The sequence below is a fragment of the Cyprinus carpio genome, chromosome B15, assembly GCF_018340385.1.
Source record: "Cyprinus carpio isolate SPL01 chromosome B15, ASM1834038v1, whole genome shotgun sequence".
Classification (NCBI taxonomy): Eukaryota; Metazoa; Chordata; class Actinopteri; order Cypriniformes; family Cyprinidae; genus Cyprinus; species Cyprinus carpio.
In genome coordinates, this window is record NC_056611.1 from 11,042,468 (window position 1) to 11,056,141 (window position 13,674).

Here is a 13,674-nt window from a genome sequence, read left to right on the forward strand (position 1 = left end):
AATGAAATTCCTCCTGCTGTATTATTGTCAACAGTTTGAATAAATCAAGTAAACTAAAAATAAACCTTTATCATTTTAAGTGTTATTTTAGCTTCATCTGAAACTTTACTGTGTCATCTTCATTGTAATGTACAGCAGTATCTCAAATGGCCTGTGAGGAAAATGAGTTGTACATTTTTCAGTAGTGAATGTTTTTTATAGTTTATGTGGCTGCAGAATGTTAATCTCCAGATTGTATTTCAAACCTAATGCAACTGTAGACACTGACATGTTCATCTTTACTCACTTTGCTTAACATATTTATTCATTGACATTGTATTCAAATCAGATGAAGTTCTCCAAATCCAAACTTACATCTGTATCTTATCTTGTTGTATACATTGAACACTGAACTCCTACAAGCATAATAATACATTGCATTTTAAAACTTTGCATTTTGAAATAGGTTCTGCTTCATACATAAACATCATATGCAATAGTATGAACATGAAAAATCCCAGTACAATCTTGCCTTTAGAAATACATAAATATACAAAAGTTTGAGGTTTTGATTGATTGATTGATTGAAAGAAAGATGCTTACCAAAGCTGTGTATTTGACCAAAAAAAAAATAAACAAACAAACAAGCAAACAAGCAAACAAAAAAGTAATATTACAATTTAAAATCCTTAAAAAAAAAAAAAAGTCATTTGTTTCTGTGATGCAAAGGTACATTTTCAGAATCATTACACATGATCCTTCAAAATTCAATCTAATATGTTGATTTATTATAATAGTAATAATAATAATAATAATAATTATTATTATTATTATTATTATTATTATTATTATTATTATTATTATTATTGTTATTTAAATAATATAAAGGTCATAAGAACATAATTTAGATAATAAGAACACCATTTATTGAAATATGAACTATTTTGTAACATTAAATGTTTTTACTGTCAGTTTTAATCAGTTTAATGCATTCATGCTGAATAAAACTACTAATTTCATAAACTGACCCTGATATATAATGTTAGTTTATTTATTTATTTATTAATTTATTTATTTATTTAGCATTAACAACAAAAAAAATAATATAATAATAATATAATAATAATAATAATAATAATAATAATAATAATAATAATAATAATAATAATAAATTAAATTAATTCACCAAGTAAAACATCCCTGAGAAACCACTGCAAGTTAAGGTCAGGCTGTTTAGATGAACTGTTGGTAATGAATTGTACATTAAAAATCAACAATAATTCTGTCTTATGTTCACTGCCAATGATTAAAGATAAAGTTCAACTACTCTTTAACCTTCTGCTTGATCAGTAAACTGTATAATTAACCTTAGACTTTCTACAGAACTGCCCTAGCTTCATCTCTCTCCATCTCGTTCTTCTCACATATTAAAATGACTTCAAGTCAAATCAATATTTCAAGTCCATTTACTACTATATTTGGTGAACAGCCGTGTAATGCGCACCATAATGTACAGTCAGCAAAATAAACACCAATACAAACCCCTTAAATATAATGCTGATAGAGCTCTAGAGCTCAGAGTCACAATGATCAGGTCACTGAACAAATCTAAAGATGAGTTGAGTCAACACATCCAGAGTTTTCTCTGTTACAGAACATCTTGGGCGAAGGTTAAACCACCTCTCTGCTATTTCCACCAACACAGCCACCCACTAACCAAACTGAATAGGAGTTTTAGGCCATCCTGTCCTAATGTCACAGGGAGCAAAGCACAAAAGAGCACTAAGAGTTTGAGTGATCCAGCGAGGTGAGGGGCCACTTAAAGAATCAGGATAAAATATCAAGAGCCTTTCCAATGTCTAGAGGCAGACGGAGACATTTTTTTTTATTTTTTATTTTTTTATTTTGCACTGCGGCTCTCTGATAAGTAGTCCAGCGGATAAGATCACTTGGTTAACAGGGTCCAAAGCCTGAATTAATCATGCACTGAAATATATCCCTCTCAGCACCACTGAAGCATAACCACCCCTCCAACTTAACACAGGTCTATTATATGTGCGACTTGATAAAAGAAGAAGGACATTGTGTTTCTGCCAGGCTTTTGAGAACAATTCGGTGCATATGATCCTGATGTACTGTACCAGAACACAAGAAGGGTCACACACAATAAATGAATGAATGGATGAGGGATGTGTATCTCGACCAATTGTATTTTAAGGTTCAAAAACTTTTCTTTTTTTTTGTGAGTTGATTAGTCTAAGAAAGTATATGCAATCCATTTGAAGTAGCCATACGTTATCAATTAATCAAACTGTTTATTACAAACATGTAGTTTTTCATTCACAATTTATTACTTGTGGGTTATTGTGTTGTTTTTATTAGTTGTTTGGACTCTCATTTTGATGGCACCCATTCACTGCTGATGATCCATTTGTGAGCAAGTGGTGCAATGCCAAATTTCTCCAAATCTGTTCTGATGAAGATACAAACTCATCTACACATTGGATAGCCTGTGAGTACATTTGCAACACAGTTTAATTTTTACAATGTCAGCCAATATAGACATATCTATTCAAATCAAAAGACCAATAGCTTGTTATAAACAGAATCACTCACATAAAAGTTAACCAACTTAAAATCAGCACATGAAAAATATGAAAAGTAACTGCAAATCTGCAAGAAAACCTTGACGTGTACAAGCAACAAAACATTATTTTATGGATATTCCATTCATTATGATATTAACATAGCATTTGATCAGCTCATAAACACAGAAAACCTGAAGCTGTGGACATCTTGGATGAGGATATAACCGTAAACAATAAACAAGCTTTATTGTCATATTATGCCAGTTTGACTGGACATACAGTAGCCTACACAAAACTACTTATTGTGGTAAATGAGTTTCATTTATTCATGTGTGTGTATTTATATATACAGTACATAATAAATATACACAACACACACACATGTATATATTATATATATATATATATATATATAAAAGTTTATTTTGGATGCAATTAATCACAATTAATCGTTTCCCAGCACTAACTATATTCTATAATTATATTATATGTTATATGTAATGATGCAGTTTTAAATAATGTAATTTTAAAGTAGCCATTGTAAAAATTTGCTAAATATAAACGTGTCATGTATTTCTTATGATGACTAGCAGCAGCAGTGTTGTTTAGTTGACCAACCTCACACATGCCAACAGAAAACAGGTGAGAATGTGATTCTATAAATCAAATTTAAACAAAAAAAACCTCAAGACTAAGACTTTTGCAGCTCATAAACACAGAAAACCTGAAGCTGTGGACATCTTGGATGAGGATATAGCATCACCAGAGGCTGGATCAGTTCAGGAAGTAGGTATAGGTTTCTCGAGACTAAGCCTGGTTATTGCTTACTTGTGGATGAAAACAAAAATTGAACCCCGAAGGCTCTAGAACACCTGAAGCTTAAGAGCAGAATTGCTATCGAAACTGGATTTGGTACCGTGGGATACGCTAAACTGTTGTTGTGTTGCTTCGGGATCAGAGCAGGATCAGTGATCCTGCAGTTCCACAGATGCAGAAGAGGCCGCAGATGCGTGATGGCAGTGGAGATTTGGCTGTCAGTGGAGACTGCAGCTGAATTGATGAGCGAGGCCGGTGAGGGAGCGGTGAAGAGCGCCTGCTGCTGCTGTCTGTGGTGTTGAATGAACGACAGTAGGGTTTAATGGGCATCTCTCATTTCTCTCAGCTGTCATGATACAAACAGCCACAAGCAATAGCACCAGCTGTGTAACCTCACAACCAACAGTCATACATGAATAAAAGAACATTCACTACATTATATATAAAAAAAGAATAAACCTCAAGGAAACAATTCATTTAAAGGGATACTCCATCGCAAAATGAAAATTGTGTCATTATTCACTTACCCCCATGTTGTTCCAAACCTGTTTGTTCGTCTTCGGAACACAATTTAAGATATTTTGGATGAAAACCAGTAGGCTTGAGACTGTCCCATAGACTGCCAAATAAATAACAGTGTCAAGGTCCAGGAAAGTATGAAAAGCATCGTCAGAATAGTCCATGGTTATGTGTATTTATGCTTTGGTTTGAATGAAAACAGCGCATCGGCGCAGCGCTGCTGACACAGCAAAGCGTCTGCCGTCTGCATACTGCTCAGAATTTCCAAAATGGTGCTACACTGATATGGTGTTTAATGACAAAATTTTAATTTTGCGGAGGAGTAACCCTTTAAGATTTAGAGGCATAAAGTACAATAATAATAATAATAATAGTAATAATAATAATAATAATAATAGGAAATGTTAAACATTTTAACTAAGATTTAAATGTTAACATACTTTAATATATATTAATATATATAGAATTTATCCCTGTGACAGTAACACTGAATTTCAAACAGCCATTATTCCAGTCTTCATGAACAGTCTGCAGACACATTATTTATGTATTTATTATTATTATTATTATTATTATTATTATTATTATCTTTTTATCTATTTTTTTAATGGTAGTACACAAATTACAAATGTTCCTCAGACATCACGTTGCATCAATCACACAAAACAAAAATGTTAAATGTTAAGAGAATAAAAATTAATGCTAAAAACAAAAGCTTAAACATATACAACATTGATTTATACACAGATCCCAATTTAAAATCTGTGCACTACTTGAAACATGACTTGTATCAACATTTAACTATTCTGAACAACCTGGAGTTTTGCTAATGATATAAAAGTGACGTGACATACAGTACAGCCAAGTATGGTGACCCACACTCAGAATTTGTGCTCTACATTTAACCCATCCAAAGTGCACACACACAGCAGTAAACGCACACACACACACACACACACACACACACACACACAGGGAGCAGTGGGCACCCATTTATGCTGCTGCGCCCGGGGAGCAGTTGGGGGTTCGTTGTCGTGCTCAAGGGCACCTCAGTCGTGGTATTGCCGGCCCGAGACTCGAACCCACAACCTTAGGATTAGGAGTCAAACTCTCTAACCACTAGGCCATGACTTCCCCTATGACAAATACAAATATGGCTCACATCTGAAAGGGTATGAAGCCATTATACTCACATAATATTATCAAAAAGCTGTTAAAAAAGTACAAAATAAAGAAATCATGCATTTTTTTTTCTTTTCTTTTTTTTTTTGTCACAACAATGTCTCATTAATTTGAATTTCAGTGTTTTGAGATTAGAACAACTTGAACATACAGTGTGTGACTCTGTAAAATGAGAGAACTGTTTACGGGCCTGAATATTTATGCAGAAATTTTCTAGGACACCAGTACATACCGTGCATTCTCTTGACTTTAATTGGAGTCCTTGAGAAGACAAAGGAAAGAAAGAGGAAAAAAAACATCTAGCGTGAACAGTTGGTTGTGTAACAGCGGAGCCGATGATGCGCGGGCCTATAAATACAGACTGGCAGCAGGAGCGCATCGTGGGCCAGTGTTTCCCCTCAGCCCACTCGGCTTTGTTTATTCCCAACCGCCTGGCTTGTTATGCCTCTGCACAGCTTTGACATTGGCAGAGAAATCAGGAAACACAATGCACAGCACCAACTCCCTCACGGACTTTGACCGATGCCTCCCTTGCTGTATGTGTGACTCCCTCGTACAAGAAAACAAATGATCAATTTGCCATACATCAGCCATTTTATTGGCAGGTACAGTTGCAATGCTTTCCAGTACGGTAACCACAGAATAATAAATGTTTCCTCTGTGTGAGATGATGCAATGATTAATGTAGCTGCCCTGTCCTGTATATAATTTCACCTGGTAGCCTAGAGCTAATGTAACCGGCAACACCTCCGCTGTCATTTGTTCTTAATAAGAATCCAGCTCAGCTCAGTTGTCAACCAATCCAATTCACTCTCGGCTTAATAGTTAAGGTATCGCCTGGAGAAGTTGAAGGGGAAGACGCAAAAGATAAACACATATAATGTATAAATGTATATAATAAGGAGAAAGAGACAGGAAGAGTTGGGTCTCATCTAAATTGTTAGATAATGCATTTGAATGAGTTGCATGTATCTAGCCTTTCCGGAGAATTCCGCCATGCATTTTCTAAGCTTCTAATGAAACAATATATCACCTTCTCTACCCACGTTCCTCAGCCTGGGTGCGGGCTTGCTAACACTTCGGCTTTCATCTTCTAGATGTGGGTGATATTATTCATAAAGTGTAAAAATCAACTCTTCAGCTATTTACTGCAAGCCCAAAAAACGGAGAGCAGAAAACGGAAGCCCAGGGGAGAAAGTCACTAAGACCAGCCATATCAGCACTGTGTCAGAAAATACAATTGGTTTCGAACAAGCTAGTTTACTCAAAAACACAAATTCTGTCAGCTGTCACTCACCCTGGTGTTGTTTTAAAATGGTTTTGAGTTCTGTGAAGAAAAAAAAGGGAGATATTTAGCAGAATGTCCAAGCTGCTGTTTTCCGTACATTTAAAGTAAATTGAGACTATGGCACTCTATGACCCCAGGAGTTGGAAGGAATGTAACAATTCAAGTTCCTTAACAGTTCTATTTAATGATTCTTTTCAGCTTCAGGATATAAAAAGGGAGGAAAACAATATGTAACAGGGAGATGAATGGGTTCAAGACTACACTTCCCATAAGTCCGTGGGGTAAATTAATTACATCTGCACCTGCTATAAATAGATTCACAGTAGTATAGTTTTCTCTCATCTCATTCATCGTTATTTCAAACAAGAGTGTGCAAAGATCAGGTAATTTGTGCTCAACTGTGTTTTAATAGTGATTTTGTTTTTTTTGATGAATTTATTTAAATCACGAGAGCTGTTTCTGTTTAAGCAAAGACATTGTCAAGTTGTTTTATGCTGTACATGTTTAGAGTAATTTGTGTTAGGTCATCATTTAATTAAAGGTAGGTAGAAAGTATTTTCATTTATGGGTTTTTATTATGAGGAAGGTAGTAAACTATGAGGGGTAAGAAAAAGTGGTTTTATTTTGCTTTTTCAGAATCCTGCTTGTATTACTGGTGATTGGCCTGGCAACACAGTCTTCAGAATTAATGAATGATGTGTGAGTGAATAATGTTCAAAAGGTACTAAGAATTGAGTTTTCTCATGAAAATTTATGAAGATGGTGGTTTTCATAAAGATTTGTTTTACAGGTCTCTTAAAGGAGAACCATCCGGTTGGTTTTTAAATTCCTCTTTCTTAGATCCAGTTGTTTTAAAAGGTATTTGATCGGAATAAAGAATTTATGTAAATGCTCAATTCAAGGTACTTACAATAATCTTTTGTGTTGCAGGACTAGCACGACTATTGTCCAGTGCTCTTTTTGTATACAGTGTGTATTATTATTATTTTTTTTTTTTTAAGTTGTCCTTCCTGACTTAATGGCGGCTGCAGGGTATCCTCCATGGGTGTGACTGGCACTGGTGAGGTGGTGGGGATTCTTCTGTGGTTTCTGGTGATCCGTATTTCCTTTCGAGTGCTGTGCTGCATTGGGGTTTGAATTTCAATCAGTGGTTGTATATTTTCACACTGATAGTTGTGCCCTGTGGCATGTCAAAAGTGTTATTCTTTTTCCTTGAATGAGGTTGGTCTTTGTTTTGGATATTTATTTTATGTGAAAGTTGGTATCTGAATTGTAATAAAAATGCTTGTACAAGTAAAAACTTTCACTACAGTTTGTGGCCAGTTACTAGCCCTCCCTGATTTGGTGGGTTACAAATTGGCGTAGTTGGCAGGGTCAATTTTGTTTATATATGTGCCATTTTCTACCTGGCCATTGTAGAGTGTGCCAATTACAATTTATTTTATGTTGGTTTGAATTTGGGCTTCACCATTTATTGTTGGTAAGTAATAAGTAAATGTACTAGTAACAATAGTCATGTGAGAAGGCAGCTGGTTTGGTCTTTTCTCTCCTGGGTTATCTTGACTTCTCTTGTAATTTTCTTCCAGTACGTCAGAAGATTTGCAGCAGGAATTAATGGACCTGCGTGAACAGCTGCGTAGTCTGCAAGCATTGAATGATCAGCTGAGAAGTCGAGCATCACCATCCAGTGGACATGTTTCAAATCCTTCTGCCTCCACTAATTTCAATACTCCTCCAATGTCTCTTAACAGGGTGCTGTATGTTGATAGAGGGAGAAAGTGCCCACGTTTCTATGGACATTCTGATTCATCAACTAATAACTGGCCATAAACTGTAGTGAAACCTTTATCACCTGTACAAGCAGTTTTATTACAATTCACAGATACCAATGTTCACATAAAATAAATATCCAAAACAGCATCCAAAGACCAACCTCATTCAAGGAAATAGAATAACACCTTTGACACGCCACAGGGCACAACTATCAGTGTGAAAATATAACCACTAATTGAATGCCAATGCAGCACAGCACTCGAAAGGATATACGGATCACCAGAAACCACAGAAGAATCCCCACCACCTCACCAGTGCCAGTCACACCCATGGAGGATACCCTGCAGCCACCAATAAGTCAGAAAGGAGGCCAATTTAAAAAAAAAGATTATTGTAAGTACCTTGAATTGAGCATTAAATTCTTTATTCCAATCAAATACCTTTTAAAATAACTGGATCTAAGAAAGAGGAATTAAAAACCAACCGGATGGTTCTCCTTCAAGAGACCTATAAAACAAACCTTTATGAAACACACCATCTTCATAAATGTTCATAAATGTTCATGTTCATGCACACTCTTGTTTGTAACATCAATGGATGAAGGAGAAGAGAGAAGCTATATTACTGTGAATCTATTTATAGCAGGTGCAGATGTTATTAAGCTACCCCACCGACTTATGGGAAGTGTAGTCCCAAACTCATTCATCACCCTGTTGCAATCACAAATCTAGTTCTGTCATTTTAATAGCAAATGTTAAACAATAAAGAATAAAAAAATGTGGTGGTTTGTTTTATGCAGTTATTTTTTTACTAAATGCTACATTTTAAAATGCTACAAAACTCATAATATGTTTTTATTACACATTGTGCTATTAACAAGCAACAATTACACTGATTTAGATTTTACAAGCTTTAAAGGGCACCTATTATGCAAAATTCACTTTTACATGTTGTTTGAACATACATATATGTTGGCAGTGTGTGTACACAACCACCCTATTATAATACAAATCCACCGGCTACTTTTTTATTTTATTTTTATTTTTAATCCCCATAAATCATAAGCAGTGTGTCAGAGCAAGCCAATCACAGAATCCGTAAAATGTGACGTCACATTTTACAAGACCTGCCCACAACTGTTGACAGACACTGCTGTATTTGCAGAGACCCTGTCCTGAGTGAGCCACAAAAAGCTGTGTTTTTGTAACTTATGTTTGTATTTTAACATAAACATGTATTTGACAGTTTAAGTGCAATAACACATGAAAGAGAACCTAGTTTTGTACTTGCCATATCACAGCCGCTTTCTGAGAGCGCTCACAAAAAAACATATATCAGAAGTTTAAACTGATATGGCATTAAAACACATGATTTTAATGCAAACTTACATTATAATAAAAGCCAAACCGATGTTTTATTTATTTATTTATTTATTTTATTTTTTATTTTTTGACAGAGTACAGTATCTGAGAAATTATTTTAAAAGAACCAGCCCTATTCTGGAAAAGGGGGCAGGGAGCAGCAGCTCATTTGCATTTAAAGAGAAATGCACTAAGTGTGTTTCTGCTTCCACTCAAAATAGGCATTTTCAAAATTATATAACAAATGATATGTGGGGTATTTTGAGCTCAAACTTCACAGACATATTCTGGGGACACCTGACACTTGTAAAAAGGGTCATAATAGGTGTCCTTTAGGTATAACATAACATAACATAACATAACATAACATAACATACAACATTAATTTAGAAACATCTTCAACTATTCCCTCATTAGTTGAAAATTGGACTTCACTGGTCATGCTATGTGTTTTTGATATTGAATTCTATATAGTTTAGAGAATAGTTCAGAATCATTTGTGCATAAATGTTTAAGGGAGTCATAGAGTATGATATGCATGTGATGAAAGCAAAACCAAAGGAAACAAAAACAGTCAAGTGGTCCTCAGATGCCATATGCATTACAGATGCATGTTTGTTAATTTATGTTGTGGAGAAAGCAGATATCACAAAAATATAGAATAATCTATTATTAATTGTGATCAGAAGTCATTACTTCACCACTAGTATGTCACATTATTAATGTTATTAATAATACATTGTTGAACCAACATGTTTCAAATGACAAAGATGTGGCCATGTTAAAGTACAATGGTTTTGGTCAGATTCCTTTCAAATTGAAATGACTGGATTTTGCCCAATTTTTTAGACCACCTTAATGCAGGAAACACTTTTAGAGTATTTTAATTTGGAGCTCTGTTAATAGAACTGAACAGCATGAAAATTTGGTTCCGGTGTTTTTTTTTAATTTATTTTTGTAAATGGAAAAGAAATAAAGCAGCCCTCACAACAGCTAAATGTTTACTTTTGAGTTGCACAAAATCTTACAGGACTGGACATCAATGAATGATGACAGGATTTCAATTTTTATGTGAAGTATTCCTTTAAGCACTCCAAGTTTGGATTTAATAGATTTCAGATTGTCTATTTCCTCTGTTTACTAATATTTCAAGGATGCAGGGCAGAGTTGATGTATTTAAGTAGCAAATCATCAGGAAGCTCATGGGGAAACGGTTTGATTTTCATGGTGTGTGACTGTATCGACTGGTGAAATGACTATGCTGCAAGCACACAGGTAAAGGTGGCCCAGGAGATGTTTACGCTGGCTGAATGTTCCTTTCATTAACAGCACAGCAATGTTTATTTATACTTTACCATATTCTGCAATGCCCAATGGGCTGCTGAAGTGTCCTGTGATGATGAGCTAGTGTAATCACCGAGCCCAGCTTGTGATTTATAGCTTACAGCGCAGAACCTAAAAACAGATGCTCTTTAGAGTGCTTGATTTCTACAAGTTTACAAGCCCTGTAAAACACTGCAATAAGTGAAGGTCTGGCATTACTTGGGGCTTAAGTAGAATTCTGTATTTATGCAGGACCACTGAACTGTAATTGGAAAAGACTTCAGGAAACTCACAGGTAGGCCATTTATCACAGATTCAGGAGGGGTTTTATGCCCCAAATCCCACAAGGGTGTAAATGCTGATCTTTCATGTTTAAAATAGCATAACAATCTTGAGACTGTGATTATCAAGGAATAGTTCACCAAAAATGAATATTTGCAGAACGTTTACTCAACCTCAGGCCAGCCAAGATGTAGGTTAGTTCTTCATCTGAACAGATTTGGAGAAATGTAATATTTCAGTATATCACTTGCTCACCAATGAATACTCTGAAGTGAATGGGTGCCAGCAAAATGAAAGTCCAAACAGCTGATAAAAAAACATCAAAATAATCAACAAGTAGTCCACATGAATCCAGCCCATCAATTAATGCCTTGTCAAGTAAAAAGCTGGTTGTTTGTGAGAAACAATTTAATCATTAAGATTTTTTTATTTTTTTATTTTTTTTTTTTTTAAACCATCACTTCTTTCATTGCTGAAACGAGTCCTTTATTATTGCTCTCTCCAATTAAAAAATAAATAAAAATAAATAATAATAATAATAATAATAATAATAATAATAATAATAATAATAATAATAATAATGTGTCTGATTCAGAAGAGAAATATGCACAGATCAAGCACCCTTCATAAGTGGAAACAGTCCAAAACAGTCTTAAATCGTCAAATTATGTTGGTGGATTATGACGTGAGAGGACAACAGGATGAACTTTTTTTTTTTTTTAAGTCAAGGAAGCTATTACATATTATACTATAGGGGCTATTAAGGAGCAACAATAAATATAATAATAATAATAATAATAATAATAATAATAATAATAATAATAATAATAATAATAATAATCTGAATGTTTTGAAACAAATATATTGAAATACATCATCTGTCTTGAGGTGTGGTAACCATATAATAAGTGAAATAATAAACTCTAGGTCATTTAATTATTGAAAAAAAAAATTAAAAAAATAATAAATAATGCACACCCTAATTCATACCATGTTATTTCCTACTTATGATCTCGTATTTTGGACAGATATAAATCAACATTTTAAAGTTAAAACAGGTCAAAGATGGATCTTTTTTACAAGCACACAGCTTTTTACTGCTTTTTACAAGAGGTTGATTAATGGACTGAAATTGTATTGATCACTTGTGGATTATTGTGATCGGCTGTTTGGACTGTCATTCTGATGGCACCCATGCACTTCAGAGGATCCACTGGTGAACAAGTGATGTAATGCTAAAATCTGTTCCGATGATAAAACAAATATCTACTACTTGGATGGCCTGATGGTAAGTACATTTGTTATTTATTTTTTGGGGTGAAATATTCCTTTAATGATTATAGTGTTTTTTTGTTTGTTTGTTTGTTTTTTTGCAACCAATAAAAGACATTTATCAAGTACTAAAAAGACCACCATCTTTAGTAGTGTCTGCACGGTCAAGTATTGCTTATATTTTGATATGAGCAAACTGTTAAACATTAGAACATAATTCGCTCCTCACATAATCCACCTAGCAGCTATATATATATATATATATATATATATGATGAAACAGGCAACCACCTTACAATTTTGAAGGCAAGTTTCTTTGTAAAATGTAAAAGTCTATTTAATTGAAAAATCTAGTTTCTTTTTTTAGGGAGAACAGAGTAAATGAACTGCATGTTATTAACAGATTGTGAATGATGTGGCAGAATAATAAAGTTTCACTAAACAGTGGAAATGTGTAATGACTTCAGAGCAATGGAGCAGTGCACCTGGGTGTTTTATGGCCATGATGATGCGAAGTGAAATGCTATGACACAAATCACTGTGACTGGCACTAAGTGCTTATTTGCATGTCATGTTAAAATTACATATCTCTAAATAGACCTAAAAGGCTAAAGAGAGAGAGAGAGAGAGATTAATTAAACTGCATTGTACCTTTTTTGTGTTAATAAAATGTAAAATATGGAAGAAAATTTATTAAAGGTATAGTTCAGACATAAAAAGTTAATTTATTTATTCATTTTTACTTTTTTTGTGTGTGTGTTTGTTTGTTTGAATTGGTGAATTGATGATTGGTTACCAACATTCTTTAAAATATCATTATTTTGCACTCTGCAGGTTAATTGATAGATGGATCATCTAAAGAACATTTAAAATTATTATGTTGTAATCTTTTATCATGCTTTAAGGTATTACTTATTTTTATTAACACAAATCCCATGTAAAGTGCTTGATTTGTATAACTGATTAAAATATATAACTCATAGTGTAATTCATTTTATCAGGTAGCACTAGTTCTGATTATAAACACTCTAATATACACAACTTGTTCAGTGGAATAACCGTCAGGGAAAATATAACATAATTATAACCCCACTTATTTATTTAAACTTGCTTTACATCTTGCATGAGATGATCATCTACGCAATTAATGCATCTGATCCAAAGTTCAGAATCAGACCACACAATGCTGCTGTTCTTTTCTCTTTTGATAAAACAGACAAGGCTGTTCTGTATGCCTTTGAAATGATTCAAAGTAAATGTTTTCTATTTTTTACTCACTGTATTGTGATGT

General features: G+C 34.0%; 1 long non-coding RNA gene across 1 annotated transcript; it reads left to right on the forward strand.

Annotated features, from left to right (window-relative positions):
• The first annotated feature begins 6,715 nt into the window (after positions 1–6,715).
• Positions 6,716–8,923, forward strand: LOC122139786. Its single transcript, XR_006156539.1, has 5 exons — positions 6,716–6,755; positions 7,009–7,093; positions 7,163–7,230; positions 7,303–7,341; positions 7,959–8,923. It is a non-coding gene; the product is annotated as an uncharacterized LOC122139786 (long non-coding RNA).
• Positions 8,924–13,674: the final 4,751 nt, after the last annotated feature.